General features: G+C 46.6%; 2 protein-coding genes across 4 annotated transcripts in view; one reads left to right on the top strand and one right to left on the bottom strand.

Annotated features, from left to right (window-relative positions):
* The window catches only part of ECM2 (extracellular matrix protein 2), a 45475-nt gene extending 34983 nt beyond the window's left edge, over positions 1-10492 (bottom strand). For both annotated transcript variants that reach the window (XM_039480842.1, XM_039480843.1), the window contains exon 1: positions 10281-10492. The gene's annotated coding sequence lies outside the window, so the exon portion shown is untranslated. The remainder of the gene's footprint in view (positions 1-10280) is intronic.
* Positions 1-17366, top strand: part of LOC120368618 (centromere protein P) — a 331679-nt gene that overhangs the window by 242966 nt on the left and 71347 nt on the right. The window lies entirely within an intron of this gene.

Here is a 17366-nt window from a genome sequence, read left to right as displayed (position 1 = left end):
TTCCTGTCTCATGAGTGGTCGATCCGCCCGGACGTCATCCATTCGGTTTTCTGGAAGTGGGGGTTTCCCCATGTCGACCTCTTTGCCTCCCGAGAGAACAGGAAATGCCAGGTGTTCTGCTCATTCCAGAGACGCTCCCCGGGCTCCCTCTTGGACGCGTTCCTGATTCCGTGGAAGAGGCACCTATTCTATGCCTTCCCACCGTTCCCGCTCGTCCACAGAGTCCTTCTCAAGCTCCGCAGGGACAGCACCCGCATGATCCTGATTGCTCCAGTGTGGCCGAGGCAGCACTGGTACACCATGTTGTTCGACCTTGCAGTGGCAGACTCGATTCCTCTGCCACTCTGGCCCGATCTGATAACACAGAACTTGGGCAGGCTTCACCATCCAAACCTGCAGTCTCTTCATCTCACAGAGTGGCTGCTGCATGGTTGAGCCAGTCTGAGTTGCGTTGTTCTGCCTCGGTCCAGCAGGTGCTCTTGGGCAGTAGGAAGCCTTCCACTAGGATGACATATCTGTCCAAGTGGAAGCGTTTCTGCTGCTGGTGCACCCAGTGTAACTTAGTGCCCACGCAGATGCCTGTTCCTACTTGTAACAGTCCGGTGCGGGGGCTCGGCCCCCTCAGGTGCGGCCGGGAGCCAGGCCGCCTCACTACACGGCCTAAATCAGTGATCAGTCTCCGAAGGTCCAGGGGTTCCGCCCCTCAGGCAGGGGCTGAACAAAAGGCAAGCAGTCAATAAAGCCCACGCCCTCAGTCAGGGCGGGGCAGCAAATAACAGTTCTAAGCTCAGACCCTCCGTCAGGGCTGAGCGGCACAGAGTCAATGAGAGAAACCCAGGCCCTCAGTCAGGGCGGGGCAGCAAACAATAGTTCAAGGGGCTCAGGTCCTTGCAGCAGGAGCTGAGCAATACCAAAGTCAGGAAGCCCAGGCCCTCAGTCAGGGCGGAGCAGCAAACAATAGTTCAGGGCTCAGGTCCTTGTAGCAGGAGCTGAGCAACAATAACAGTTCAGGGCTCAGGTCCTTGTAGCAGGAGCTGAGCAACAATAACAGTTCAGGGCTCAGGTCCTTGTAGCAGGAGCTGAGCAACAATAACAGTTCAGGGCTCAGGTCCTTGTAGCAGGAGCTGAGCAACAATAACAGTTCAGGGCTCAGGTCCTTGTAGCAGGAGCTGAGCAACAATAACAGTTCAGGGCTCAGGTCCTTGTAGCAGGAGCTGAGCAACAATAATAGTTCAGGGCTCAGGTCCTTGTAGCAGGAGCTGGGCTACAGCAACAACAAAGTCAGGGCTCAGGTCCTTGTAGCAGGAGCTGAGCAACAGCAAGTAAGTGCAGGCTACGATGCCGGAGCGCTGGTTGGAGGGGAGGCTGCCACCCGTGAGTGGGGTGGCAGGGGGGACACAGGCCCACCCACTCCACTGTGTCCTAGCCCGGGGCCCTAACAGCGGCAGTCAGTCTGCTGCTGTGTCGGTGGGGTCCTGACCGCAACACACCGACATCGGCTCTTCCTCTGTCATAGCCAGACTGGGGTCAGCTACCCCCGGGCTACTTCCCATCTCCCCCTCCATGGGTACCTGCTCATCGCTGGGCTCGGCAGCAGGGTCCCACACCATGGGCTCCTCGGCGTGCTGAGGGCTGTCTAGGTCGGGCCGCTCCTCTGGACTCGGGTCAGGGGGACGCTCGGGACGCTCCTCGGGGTACCGGGCTCGGGGCAGGCTCGGCCAGTCCACCTCGGGGTACCTGGCTCGAGGGAGGCTCGGGCGGTCCACGTCGGGATACCTGGCTCGAGGGAGGCTCGGTCCGTCCGGGTCAGGGTACCTGGCTCGAGGGAGGCTCGGTCCAGCGGGAGCCCGAGCAGGAGCGTCTGTCCTCTCCGGCCGCTGGGCCCCTACTGAGCGCTGGGGCCGGGCTTTTATACTTCCTGTCCCGCCCCTTGACTTCCGGGGGGCGGGAACAGGTGGTGGTGGCTCCGCCCACTGGGGTGGCTGTTCTGGTTCCTCTCTCTCAGGTGCGGCCGGGAGCCAGGCCGCCTCACTACACTACTATTCTGGACTACCTCTGGTCCCTGAAAGAACAGAGCCTAGCGGTCTCGTCCATAAAGGTCCATCTGGCAGCCATCTCCGCCTTCCACCCAGGGGAAAATGGCCGATCGATCTTCTCTCACCCCATAGTCTCAAGGTTCCTCAAGGGCTTACAACGTTTGTATCCTCAAGTCAGACGACCGACTCCTACCTGGGATCTTAACCTGGTCTTAGCCAGGCTTATGGGTGCCCTTTTCGAACCACTGGCCACCTGCTCGCTACTGTACCTTTCCTGGAAAACAGCCTTCCTCGTCACTATTACTTCGGCGCGACGAGTATCTGAGCTTCGGGCCTTGACCGCCCCCGTATACGGTATTCCATAAGAATAAGGTACAGCTGCGACCACACCCCTCCTTCCTTCCTAAGGTGGTGTCTTCCTTTCATGTCAATCAAGACATCTTCCTCCCAGTCTTTTTCCCGAAGCCACACACATTGCGACGGGAACAAGAGCTGCACACCCTAGACGTTCGCAGGGCTCTCGCCTTCTATATCGAGAGAACAAACCCCTTCCAAAGGTCACCTCAGCTCTTCGTAGCTGTGGCAGATTGGATGAAAGGCCTACCGGTCTCATCCCAACGAATTTCATCTTGGGTGATGTCCTGCATCCGTACATGCTATGATTTGGCTCATGTTCCGGCTAGCCACCTCACTGCCCATTCTACTCGGGCTCAGGCTTCATCTGTCGCCTTCCTGGCCCATGTTCCCATCCAGGATATATGTCGAGCAGCTACTTGGTCATCGGTTCACACCTTTGCCTCGCATTACGCACTAGTTCAACAGTCCAGAGATGATGCAGCATTTGGCTCAGCAGTCTTGCATTCTGCAACATCTCACTCCGACCCCACCGCCTAGGTAAGGCTTGGGAGTCAGCTAATTGGAATCAATATGAGCAAGCACTCGAAGAAGAAAAGATGGTTACTCACCTTTGTAACTGTTGTTCTTCGAGATGTGTTGCTCATATCCATTCCAAACCCGCCCTCCTTCCCCTCAGTCGGAGTAACCGGCAAGAAGGAACTGAAGGGCCGTTGGGTCGGCAGGGATATATATTGGGCGCCATAACGGCACCACTCCAGGAGGCGACCCAGCCGACCCACCGAGTGTTGCTAGGGTAAAAATCTTCCAACGAGCGTGCATGCGGCGCGCGCACACTTAATTGGAATGGATATGAGCAACACATCTCGAAGAACAACAGTTACAACGGTGAGTAACTGTCTTTTATCACTTCAACAGTCTCTGAATCCAAGTGCTTAAGTGACTTCCACCAGTTCACTGGTTTGACTTTCTTTAAAATATCATCAGCAAACATATATTTCTTGAATGGTTCTTATTCCCAAACTGGGTCTCTTTTACAGCCTGCTACCATTATAGGTTTTCCCTTCTAGTGAGAGAATGGTATGGTAGATCTCAAATCAATGAAGGCTACACTCAGAAAGACCTCAAGACTTCTGGAATATGATACTCAAACAGTTTCACTTTTGTTTCTACTACCTATCCCTCCCTTCTCACATTTATCTCTAGACTTCTTCTCTCCTTGTCCAGATCTATTCTGCCCCCAACAATCTTCTATTCATTGAACTTTTTGAAACTTTGAACTTTTAGAGAGAGTTAAGGGATTGACTTGTGTACAGAAATTTTCAGAGGAACAATAGTGTTGAGGTCTGTTATTTCTCACCTCTATATATTATTTATTTATTTGTTTGTTTATTTATTTATTTAAAAACATTTTTGCTGTTAAAGGCATGTTATCTCTGGAGCCACAAGTCCACAGTCTGAGAACTGCAAAACTAAGCATCTCTGATGGTATCTTGTAGACTGAACACTGAGGCCCATTGGGTAGAAAGAAAGATTAACCTAAATAATCTATACAGAAGCCCCTGGAACCCCATAAGATTGGGTCCCTAATCCATGAACTATTGGAACTCATTTACAAAACTTTTCTTAAACATTACATAAATATATTGTCTCATACTATAGGATTAGAATTTATAATCCCTATTCCATGATGAGACACTATAGCTCAAAGATATATCTTAATTTAGATAGGTTTTTTCCTCAAAAAGCATTTTATCAAACAATCCGATTTAAAAAAAAATCCAATTTATTTTATTTTATTTTATTTTTTTTAATCATTGATTTTTATCCACTCTGGACTGCTCTCATATCCCAAAATGGCAGATTGGCATGGACAATTTAATCTGTTGGATAAAGTCTGTAGTGACAGAGCTCTCTAACCAGTCTTGTAATTGTGACTCTCTACAGTTGAGCAGTACACTTGAATTCAAATATAGCCCTGGATACAGGGCTATTTTTATTTTTAAACAGATAAGCACTGTGTTCAGGCAGCACGGAACTGGAAATCCTTTCCTGAATATGGAACAGATGTCCAGATCCATACTGCTCAAATACATGTTCACTGCTCATCTAATAAGTAACTAGCTGTACATTTGGTTCTACGTTTAAGTTTATGGTGGTTGTTCATTGTATTGTTAGAGAGAAAGTTGTTAGTCTTCTGTTAGATACAAATCGTGCCTCCAGCCCAGGAAGCAGATAAGAGTTCATTGATGGCTGTAATTGAAGGAATACTTTCTCCAGCCCTTGATCACCACTATTGCTTATGGCTGCAGGACCTCTTAATCTCAGGAATGACTGGGTTATTCACACACTGGCAAATCCACTTCTTTTCTGTTGTGTCCCAAATCATCTTTAGTGAAGTACACAAGGACAATAATCCAAAAGGATTGTTCCATATTGAGTTGTCCCCTACACTACTAAAAACACATCTCAAAATGGCTAAAGATCATGGAGTTCCTACGCTGAACCAGTCGTCAAATTATGTTTACTCTTGCCAACAAACAGAGTTAAAAAAACCCACTAGACATGATTCCAGCATTTTCTGGAATGCAGCAAGTATGTCACAGCTGTTTTTCAAGTGTGGAATGCACTCCAAAAAGAGGTACTTATGACGAGTATTTCACCAGCTTTTGTCTTCTGACTTGTTGTGACAACCTTGTAGATCAGGGGTGGGCAAACTTTTTGGCCCGAGGGCCACATCTGAGTATGGAAATTGTATAGCGGGCCATGAATGCACATGAAATTGGGGGTTGGAGTGCAGGAGGGGGTGAAGGCTCCGGCTGTGGGTGCGGGCTCTGGGGTGGGGCTGGGGATGAGGGGTTGGGGATGCAGGAGGGTGCTCTGGGCTGGGACCAAGGGGTTCGGAGAGCGGGAGGGGGTCGGGGTGCAGGAGGGGGTCAGGGGTGCAGGCTCCATGTGGCGCTTACCTCAAGCACTTCCCAGAAGCAGTGGCATGTCCCCCCTCTGGCTCCTATGCAGAGGCATGGCCAGGTGTGGCCAATGGAAGCTGCGGGGGCAGGGGCAGCATGTGGAGCCCCTTGGAGCACCGGAGTGGGGCAAGCCCTGGACCCCGCTCCCCGGCAGGAGGTCGATGGATGGATTAAAACGTCTGGAGGACAGGATGCGGCCCCCGGGCCATAGTTTGCCCATCCCTGTTGTAGATGCTAACATTATTATCCTGCAAAGATGAGAAAATGGGGCCTTCTCTGATGGGGACTTGTGATTTGGAATACACCTTGCCATCTTTATAGACTAGACCAGGGGCTCAAACAAGCGGCCCACGCCCACCCCCCCCAGCCTACCTCCAGGCCAGGGGTGGGTAAACTACAGCTGCAGGATTGCCCCCCTCAAGCCTGGTGCCGCTCCCTGAAGCGACTAGCATCATGTTCCTTCAGCCGGGGGGGGGGGGGGGGGGAAAGCAGAGGGCTCCGTCCGTGTGTTGCCCTGGCTTCCAGGCACCGCCCCCCCCCAGCTCCCATTGGCTGGGGACAGGGAACCGTGGCCAATGGGAGTTTCGGGGGAGGTACCTGGAGGCGCGGCAAGCAGCATGCGGAGTCCTGCGTCCCCCCTCCCTCAGGGGCTGCAGAGACATGGTTCCAGCTACTTCCCAGAGCAGAGCGTGGCCGGGGCTGGCAGCCTGCCCTGGCCTGGTGTGCGCTGCTGCCACCCCGGAGCCCAAAGCCCTCCTGCACCCCGCCCCCCAAACCCCTACCCTGAGCCCCCTGCTGCACCCCACACCCCAACCCCCTGCCCTGAGCCCCCTTCTGCATCCTACACCCCTTCTGCACCCTGAGCCCCCTGCCTGCACCCCAACCCCCTGCTGCACTTCAACTCCCTGCCCTGAGCCCCTGCCACACTTCTGGAGGGGGGCGGAGTTGGGGTGGGGACTTCAGGAAAGGGATTGGAATCGGGGCAGGGAAGTGGTGGCAAGAGGTGGGGCCTCATGGAAGGGGTGGAGTGAGGGCAGGGCTGGTGGCAGTGGGGGTGTGTGTGTCAGTGATGTGGCCCTCGGGCCAATGAACTAGCCCTCATGTGGCCCTCGTGGTCATTTGAGTTTGAGACCCCTGGACTAGACTAAATCTGTGGCATCCTTCCAAGAGAGGCTTAAAGCAACTACTTTCCTTTCTTTTTTAAGCTCTTCAAGCAGGGTTTGTATTTATCTTTGTGCCTTGTAAACCACTGAGCACATTAGGGCTTGGCAAATAATAGATTATGATAGTTGTGCGGTAGGGCTTTATTTGTGTTTGGGGGAGACGTTGTTAGGAATTTTGTTCTGGCACTAGCTTTCCTTGGTCATACTGACCTTTTGTTCTTGTAAATGAAACTTTTAGTTAAATTCTGTTAAGTGTCCAGAGTCTTTTGAATATTAGTCATGGCCTTAAGATAAGTGTTGTATCACCCTAGGACAGAGGTCCTAAAACTTTTCACAATTGTGCCCCCCCTTACTCCTGTCTGCACACCCCCCCACTGGGAGACAGGGGCAGGAGCAGGGCCGCTGCTCTGGGAGGGGAGTGCGGACAGGGGTCTGGGGGCCGAGGCTGGGGTCGCAGCTGGGGCCGGGAACAGAGCCATGGCCAGGGGCCGAGGCAGGAAGTAGGTCTGGGATCAGAGCCAGAAGCGGAAGCCCTGGCCGGAACATGGCTGGGGGCCAAGGCTGGGAGTAGGGCTGAGTCTGGGACCAGGAGCCGGGGCCAGAGCAGGGCTGGGTGGCGCTCCCTCTCTTGCCCCTGTGAGGACTGTCCTGGGCCCCGCCGTGCTCCCCCTCCCCACCCCCCCGCATTCCTCTGTGTTCCCCCTAAGGGGGATATGCCCCGTAGTCTGGGGACCTCTGCCCTAGGAGCTAGAATAATTCATTTAAAACAGGATTCAAAATAGCAATATTTTGGGATCCCAACAACTGTGGCAAAAATGAAGTTCCTTTTAATATTTACAGTTTCAGTAGCAGCATCCATTTAAAATGCTGAAGTAGAAGACATCTAGTACATTTAATATTAGGAAAGGTAAAGTTAAGTAGTTGATGTCTTTTTAGTTATCCATTTAATCAAAAAATATTTATAGGAAATTGCTGTGTTTTTTGTGTTTGCACAGTAATAGTGATGAGATTTCTTGCATGACATCTTGAGTCAATGTCAGAGCATGAGAAATTTAGATCTTTTTATGATACAAAAACTTCTGTATATACTGGAAGCCATAATCACATATTTACAGTACAAATGCATGGGCATTAAGTTTTCATGCTCTAGTTCTTATAACATGAAGCACCCACAAAAACCTACATTTTCTGCTATTTTAATAGTCCTTTGTCTTAAACTAGATTTTGGTTCGTTATGTTGAAAGTATACATAATGTGTGTAATTGTAAATAATACTGAGTTAGAGGATGTCACTAAGTCTGATTGACCATCCTTGATAGATGAATAATAGATTAGCTGTTGGTGTTATTTAGTGAAATTAAGTCAGCACATCCCTTTTCAAATAATGCCTTTATATTCGTGCATAGATAGTTGTAAGATGTTAGGTAATAAAGGTAATAATTGGAGATATACCAATCTCCTAGAACTGGAAGGGACCTTGAAAGGTCATCAAGTCCAGCCCCCTGCCTTCACTAGCAGGACCAATTTTTGCCCCAGATCCCTAAGTGGCCTCCTCAAGGATTGAACTCACAACCCTGGGTTTAGCAGGCCAATGCTCAAACCACTGAGCTATCCCTCCCCCCCAAAACAGTTCTTTAATTACCAGATTTTTTTTCTGCTAATATGTCAGGTCATTTTTCATACTGCAGGTTTTCCAAGATTTCCTTTTCTTGATGCAAAGCATATGGTGGCTTCCATGTTTTTCATGCCACTCATAGCAGAATTTTCATATTTTGGTTTTTGTACAGGAAGTTAGTAGTAAATAATTTTTAGAACAGTAAATTTGTACTTACCTCTTTATAATAATCTTTGTTTAGCTACTTTCATCTGAGTATGAACGAGTAGTTTAACAAACATTAATTAAGTAGGTATGCGTTATTCCTATTTTACAAATGGGTAAACTGAGGTACAGTTACATGTCTCACCCAAGCTCATATACAGAACTAGTGGCAGAGTTGTGAACAGAATCCAGGCTATATTGCACCCAAATGCCTTCTTCAATTACTAGATTTACACCCTTCATTAAGCTGTATACACTGTGACACTGAATGTTGGTACCTTTTTCTTACGAGAAAGAAATATTACTGAACATGCCAACACACAGAAACTCAAGAAATATCCTAACTGGTCCCTTTTTCAAAGCTTGCTTATTTCCTGATACCTAACATTGCAGATGTGATCGAGGGCAAGTGGCCTAATCTTCTTTGTGATTTGTAATTGACTTGAATTCTTTTGACTGTTCATAAATCTGCACATTACAGAACTATAGATTACAGAACAATAGATGGGCCAAACTTCAAAAGGGTTGGATGAAAGAGCTGATTGTAAGGAGAAGCCTTGAGCATGTTTTTTCAAGCACTCAGTGACATCTTTACAGTTAAATCTTTAGGTTATATTTAATAATATTGTGACTGTAATTACATTGTAGTTACACAAGAATTGCACTGCAAATAAATAGTGATTGTTTTGATAGCTAATTACCACTCATTCATTTAACCAGAGATTTGCCTAAATTACAGAAATACTTATTATACATTTCCCATACTTTATGCATGTATTTTTAGAATTCAGATCTATCAACTGCATTATATTAACTTTGGAATTATCCATCCAGTTGTGTGAATGTAGTAGTAGTTACAAGTATCAAAGAGTAAAACTACCCTGTAACTACAGTTTCTATAAGGTAAAGTGAAACTAGTTTATATAATCAGTTTCTACTGATACATGTGAACTCAAGTGCTATGGTTTAACATAAAGAACATTAATTTCTCAATGCTGGCTGAAAGTTTAATGCTACATTTTTTTTCCAGCTAGTGTCCTTGACCTGTAAGATAAGAAAAGGCCACAGAATCAACTGGTACTACCCTTTGCACCTACTATTGACACTCCTAAATTAGCAAACATAAAATAATATTTAACATAGTGTTGTCAAATTTTAATCAAATGAAAATTAAAAAAAATAGATTTGAACAATTAAAATAACTGTAAATCATTGCATATCACCAACACTGTGACTTGGGCACCTAGTATTGATTTATGTTGAAATTATTATATTCTTGTAATTGTTGCTTAATACACTAAACAATAGTTTTCCCTGATATAGTGTATACTTTATCATTTGGGTTAATAGGACATATTTTCTACAGAAATGTTTAGGTCATGCTTATATAAGATTCTTCATCCTCTCTGCTGTTCACTTACAATTACAATGTGTAATTAATTGTTTGTCACTTATTTTGTTTTTCTTTCTTACTGTGTTCAGTCTTTCTGTTGTTTTGCCTTATGTGATAGGAAATAGTTAATTTCTAAACAAATGATCCTTTATAAACATTCCTTAGAGAGTATTATATACGTTCTTTATCTGACTCTATTCACAGTAAGTTCAGAAATCTCTGAGTTAATCACTTTCTCTGACAATGCATAAGGGTTAAAATTATTTCTGAACATTAACATACTGTTATTGAAATTAATTTGCATAGAAATTAATTATGATTAGCTATCCCAAGCATTCATATGGAACAAAGAAGCCCAGATCACCCAATACTGCATACCTTCTTAATTTAGAAACGCTTTTATACATAGTATTTGCTATAAAGAACTAATCTTTTTAACTTTTAAACATATTTGCAAAGTATTAAACACCACACTATTAAACATGTAGTTTAAGCCATTCCACGTCATGCTGTAAGCAATAATTGAAAATGTAAAATGTATTTTACCTGGTAATCTAACCTAACAGTAGATTCTGCTTGGTGTCATTTAGTCTCCAGTTGCAAATGAAACAAAATCAGACTGATATCTTTAAAACAAAGAGAGCAACAGTAGGGATTGTTGAAACATGTTAGACGACTCCTTAATGAAGTCTGAAATAGCTTCTTTCCCTGGGGACAAAGTGCTGCTCTCTTCTGTGTGCAGAGAATCATCTAATAAGTTATTCAGAAAACTAAAAACCTCACTTTGGGGAAAATGAAAAGCAGCAGAATGCATTTGGTCCTTAGGCTGACAAGGCTCAGCTGGAAGCTCTCCGTAAATTATATGCTTATGTAAGTAACAAGAAAGTGCATTATTTTCAAGGGAACTGGAAAACATTTGCTGTTTATTTAGTTCTGATTCTACTGCAAATGTTTTTAATCATTTTCCAGGTGACATGATTTTACTGTAGATTTATTATGCTTAGAGAGACTGTATACCTATCCAAGCATAACCTTTATTTCTGAACATAGATCTAGTTTTTCCAGAATTCACATTTTTATCCCCACTTCCCTGTGTAGACTACTAAGATCTACGTGAAACAAACTTTTTCATTCAAGATTTAGCATAAAACTTGCCATGTTTTTTTTTTTCTTTTGTCCTTTTACAGCAACTGATTTCACCATAACTGCAACATGCACATGGAAAATAAATGACTGAAGCATTTTCCTTTTCTTTATTATTGTAAGGGTAAATTACATCCTGAAATATGACACTGAAGCACAGCTACCAAGAAGCTGCATTGATGTTAATACAGTAACCCAAACATGAAAGAGGGGGCGGGGGGAGGAACATGGTACATTACCACAAGTTCTTTGTGTGCCAGTGAGGCTAATTCCTTCCCACTCAGCTTGAGTTTTTGTAGACTGTCACAGCTTGGTGAGACTTTGGGTCTGCTTAGTCTCAGAAATGACAAATGTATCTACCAGAAGGAGTTTACTGAGAGACTTCCAGGGCCTTTTAATCTTTTGAACATTTTTTGTTTGTTTGAAGCCACACAATGAGAAATTTCTAAGAAGATAGTTATGGAATGTATAACAATTTAGTTTGCCATAATTGCTAGTCAGCATGTGTGTGATGAATAGATACTAGGAAAACATATTGCCTCTTCATACAGTTATTTAGGTTATATTGTCCTTTACTATACAATCACAGAGGGAAAACAATTATTAAACTCTATCAGTGTGTTTGGAGTTGTTCAAAATGTACAGGAAGAAATTATCCTTGCCCAAAGAATCTTGCATATTGTATAAAACAAAACAGTTCAGCAAACCCTATTGCAAGCAGGAGCTATAGAAGAACAAAGGGTTCCTTCTAATCACCCCTTCCATCCCCCCAATTGAATTCTCAGACCAATTCTAGATATCAGAGCTTTAAACAGATGCCTCAGGAAGTTTCATTTCAGAATGCTAACTCTGGCTCTAACTGGCTCTAATCCAGTCTACTCTGGATTGGTTCACTGCTCTCTATCGCAAAGATGTGTACTTTAGTATTTCTATAAGACCCTCTTATTGTAAATATCTGTTTTACTCTTGGTCCAGACCATTTCCAATATACCATTTTACCCTTTGCCCTCTCTACTGTGTCCAGAGTTTTCACCACATGCCTGCAGCGTATTTGGGGAGGTAAGGGATTTTAATTTTCATTTACTTAGACAATTGGCTCCTAAGGGCTCCGTCAGAAGAAGAGATCATTTGTTCTCTATTTGGAACGTTGGATCTTCTCATAAACAAAAGAAAGTCCCTTCTGTCTCCATCCCAAAGGATTTCTTTCTTTGGGGAAATCTTCAACTCCAGAAAGGAGAGAGGGCTTTCCTTCTGGAAAAGAGGTTTTGAAACTAAGCAGCACCATACAACAATCCTCACAGAAGGTAATTTCTTAAATATATATATTTTTAGGCCTTCTGGTATCCACAATGTATGTGACTCGATATGCCAGGCTCAGAATGAGGCCAGTTCAACATTGTCTATTAAGGTGCTTCACACCTAGCATGGACAATATGGTAAAAATGCATCTGCCTCTAATGTGATGGCTGAAGCCACACAAAGTCCACAAAGGAGTTTTGTTCAACCCAGTTCCCCCTACATTAATAGTTACCACAAATGCGTCCAAGATAAGAGCAGGGGAGCACATCTCCACAACCTTTTCTTTCAATGTCTTTGAAGCTTCAGAGAACATCTGCTGCACATAAACATGTTAAAACTTAGGTCTGGACTGTCTGCCTCTCAAAGTATTCTTCCACAAGTGCAGAATGCAGTAATTCATGTGGCCATAGACAATATGTCTAATATTTGCACAAACAGAGAGGAGCTTGTTAGTCTTAATCATGCAATGAGTTGATAAAACTTTGGGACTGTTATATCCTATACAATATTTACCCAATTGCCTTATGTGTAGCAGGAGAACACAATGAGATAGCAGATCAACTGAGCAGGGATTCCTTACAGATGTACGAGTGGTCTCTAAAGGAATCAATGATTCAGAACATTTTCAACCATTGGGGGGTTTCCAGGCATAAATCTATTCACTGTCCTATCCAATATGAGATGCCCCTGCTTTTGCTCAAGAGTGGATTCAGAAAGTCAATAATTGACATATGTGTTTCTCCTTGATAAAGAAATGGGTCTGATGCATGCATTTCCCCCCTACCTTAAAAAGTCCTAAAGAAAATAAGACAGGATTTAGCTAGGGTGATTCTAATTGTTCCCGCATGGGTGAGGCAACAGGGGACACTGAGTTAATCCTTTTATCCAACAGCAAATATAAGATGCTTCCAATAACAATGGTCTCACTGTCCCAGCAAGAAGGGAAGGTCTTCTACACAGATTCCTAATCATTACATCTGACAACCTGGGCAATAGTCCAGTGACAGATTTAGAAAAATTGTGCTCTATAGAAGTGCAGCAAGTACTAATTAATGCTAGAAACTATCTACTAGAAAAAGTTACAATCTAAATGGAAAAGATTTGTGTTATGGGTGTGTGATAAAAATGTTGACACAGTTTCAGCTCTTATGTAACTTATTTTAGAATATTTGTTACATTTAAAAGCAATGGATTGTCTCTCTCTTTCTTAAAGTTCCATTTAGCAGCCATAGCAGCATTCCATACTCACATTAATGGAAAATCAATTGGGGTTTTTTGCTTCTTCTTTGAGTGCTGTCCCTGTGGGTGCTCCACTCTAGGTGACGGTGCGTCCCAGCGCTGTCGATCGGAGATTTTCGGTAGCAGTGCCTGGTTGGGGCGCACGCACCCAGATGGTATCTCCCGTCTAGTTGGAATCTTCCTGAGTGCGTGCGCCCCACATCCTCCTCAGTTCCTTCTCAACCATCCTCGGCTGAAGACGGGACTCGGGGCAGTGCTGCCTTCTCTTCCCTGATCTCTATAGGAAACATAGAAATAATTATTAATTACTTCCCAACTGTTTCCCTTCCTTTAATATAGTTACATAGTTAGTTACTTAGTTTAAAAAAAAACCCTCAGGCTTGTCTCCCATTGAGACACTTTCCTCGCCCATCTCTAACTCATAATGCCAGGAGCTTCGGGTTTCAAAAGATGCATCTCCTGTCAGGACTCCATGCCACGGTCAGATGGCCACTCTCAGTGTGTGAAGTGCCTCGGGGACACCCACATCCCCGCGAAGTGCCAACACTGTGCGAGCCTCAAATCAAGAGCTCGTCGTGACAGGGATCTGTGCCTCAAGATCATTATGATGGAGAAATCCCTGCAGCCACTGTTGGAGATGGGAAAAGTGGAACCCGCTCCCACACGCTCCCCAGCCAGATCAGAACCGGTGGGGAGCGTCACTTCACCCTCCCTGGAGCAGAGGCACGAAGCGCAAAAGTCTCACAAACGAGACTCTAACAAGGGTAAGGGGTCCCCCGCGAGATCCCTACCCCCTGTGCCGACAGCACGAAGTACAGCTGCTTCAGCCTCTTCTGATGCCTCAGCTACTGCTCCGACAGAGCTGAGAGGCAGGGACCAGACCTCCCGCGCTGGGAAGGCACTTGTTCATTCGGTCCCCTCAGCGCCGCAAACGACTGCGGCGCGGACACCTCGATCCTCTTCGGCACTGAGACAGGCTACAGCACCAGCACCACGTACTTCCTCGGCACCAGCAACGGCCGCGGTGCCGGCAGTGCATTCGGCACCGACACCCAGAACAGCCGCGCTACTCTCAGCCTGGTCAATTTCAGCGCTAAAAGTGGCCGCGATCCCGCCAGCGCGCTCTGCCTCAGCAACAAAAATAGCTGCGGTGCCAACAGTGCGATCAGCCTCCGCACCGAGAAGAGCGTCGGCACCCAGCCACTCTGCTACCCGCGCACCAGCAGCAGACCCCCTGCAGGGCACCTCCAAGCCCATTACAACAGGACACTCTCTGTCACTCTCTCCTAGTAAAGAGCTAGAGCAGAGAGCAGGCTTAGCTCAGCCTAGAGACCAGGAACAACAGCTGCTCACTCAAAGTGACCTTTTAGTGCCACCTGAGCCTCGCTCCTAGATACAGAGGACTCCTTTCTTGACCTGCCACTTTCTCCACCTGAACTGGCTGTCACCGACGGTGACCTTGAGCTACAGCAGCAAGCAGAGTTCTCCCCTCCTGCTTCTCCTCCACAGGCACCCATACCACCTCAGGTCACGACTCAAGCTCAGCAGCCTCAGTTTCCCTATGTTGCCCCCCCCCCATGGGTGATGCCTGGGTTCTCTTACCCCATGCCTTGGCCTCAGTGGTACCTGTGGCAGAATCCTCCTACCAATCATCTTCCTTCGGTACCTCAATCTCCTGCTCCATCCACTTCCACGGTGCCTGAGCCCCCTCCTGAGCCGGGGAGCTACGCACCATATCCTGACTCGCCTAACCCTAACTCTCCATCAGCCTCAGATGAAGCTATCCTCCCTTCACCTCCACAGACCATGGACGACTGCAAACAGTTCCAAGAACTTTTTAGGAGGGTTGCGCTCAGCCAGGATATTCCCTTGGAAGAGGTTCAGGAGAAGCAACACAAACTCCTTAAAATCCTTCAACCATCTGCGCTCTCAAAAATTGCGCTCCCTATAAATGAAGCACTCATGGAGCCAGCTGACAATCTCTGGCAAACCCCAGCTTCTCAGGTACCAACTTGCAAGAAGGCCGAACGTAAATACTACGTTCCTGCAAGGGACGCAGACTTCCTATTTTCTCATCCACCACCGAACTCTCTTGTCATCGATGCAGTTGCACAGAGGACCAAACAGTCACAATATCGACCCACATCGCAAGACAAAGACCTTAGAAGCCTTGATGTCCTGGGCCGCACAGTTTATACATCCTCTACACTACAGTTCAGGATTGCTAACTATTCTGCCCTCCTCGCCAGCTATGATTTTGATAATTACAATAAGCTTTCGAATTTGCCTCCTACATACCAGAGGACAGAAGAGCAGACTTCAAATCAATCCTGTCTGAGGGACAACTGATCTCCAGAACGGTCCTACAGGCGTCTTTAGACACGGCGGACACAGTAGCCTATACTACTGCAACTGCTGTGGTTATGCGCAGAACCTCATGGCTCTCTGCATCCGGCATTCCTAAAGAACTCCAGACTAAGGTGGAGGATCTCCCCTTTGATAAGGACAAACTCTTCTCCCAAAAAACTGATGAACTCCTCCACACCATGAAGAATTCCAGAGCGACATTGCGCACCCTGGGCATTCACCATCTCATGAGACAGCGATACCAACCCTACCAAAGACCACGCACACATCAGTACTATCGCCCTCAATCCAGACCGTATGACACAACTAGGAATCGTACTAGACCTCCCAAACGCAGACAAAATCAAGCCACCACCTTCCATCCACAGGGCAATAAACAACAGTTCTGAAGCATTGATCGAGGGTCTGCACGACCACCCCTTGATTCCACCACTTACTTGTCCATTTGGCCACCGCCTCCAGTATTTGCAACATGCCTGGCAGCGGATCACACAGGACCACTGGGTCCTCGAAATAGTTCAGACTGGTTACTCCATCCCTTTTTATATCCTACCCTCCTACCCTTCCCCGTCCCTCTTCAGGGACCCGTCTCACGAGCAATTACTTCAAACAGAAGAGGCTCACCTTCTGCAACTAGGCGCAGTGGAGCCTGTGCCTATGCAACACCAGGGGACAGGTTTCTACTCCCATTACTTTCTAACACAGAAAAAGACCTGAGCGTGGAGGTCTATACTAGACCTACGCCGACTGAACAAATTCGTGAGGACACAAAGATTCAAGATGGTCACACTAGGCACAATAATACCCGCATTGGATCAAGGGGACTGGTTCATAGCCCTCGACCTACAAGATGCTTACTTCCACATATCAATTCATCTAGCTCACAGACGCTTCCTACGATTCACAATTGGTCAGGATCACTTCCAATACAGAGTTCTTCCTTTTGGACTCTCCACGGCTCCAAGAGTTTTTTCCAAGACCCTAGCCGTCATTGTGGCTCACCTCTGCAAACATGGAGTCACACTTTTCCCCTACCTGGACGATTGCCTCATCAAGGGCAACTCCTATGGCGACACACTTCAAGCCACGCATCTCGCCATCTCCCTCTTTCACAGCCTAGGTCTCCAAATAAACACCCAAAAATCCACCCTGATACCCACTCAACAGATAGAGTTCATTGGAGCTCATCTCGACTCAACCCAGAGCAGGGCCTCGCTCCCATACAACAGATTCCTCGCTATCACACAGCTCATACGCACGCTCTCTATTCGTCCCAGGACACAAGCAAGAATCTGCCTACAGCTCCTTGGTCACATGGCAGCTACCACCTTCGTGGTTCAACATGCCAGGCTACATATGAGATGCCTCCAGGGCTGGCTCAACTCCAGTTTCAAACCCAGCAGACATCCATTAGGGATGCTGCTAACTCCTCCTCCCAATGTTATAACTTCCCTACAATGGTGGACAAGTCCACAAAACCTCTGCGCAGGGGTTCCCTTCCAGCAACGATCCCCAACGCTCATGCTCACCATAGATGCTTCCCTGATAGGTTGGGGAGCGTATCTAGGGGAACACAGGGCACAA

This window comes from Mauremys reevesii, linkage group 7 (genome assembly GCF_016161935.1).
Source record: "Mauremys reevesii isolate NIE-2019 linkage group 7, ASM1616193v1, whole genome shotgun sequence".
Lineage (NCBI taxonomy): Eukaryota > Metazoa > Chordata > Testudines > Geoemydidae > Mauremys > Mauremys reevesii.
This window is presented reverse-complemented; position numbering and strand designations above follow the sequence as displayed.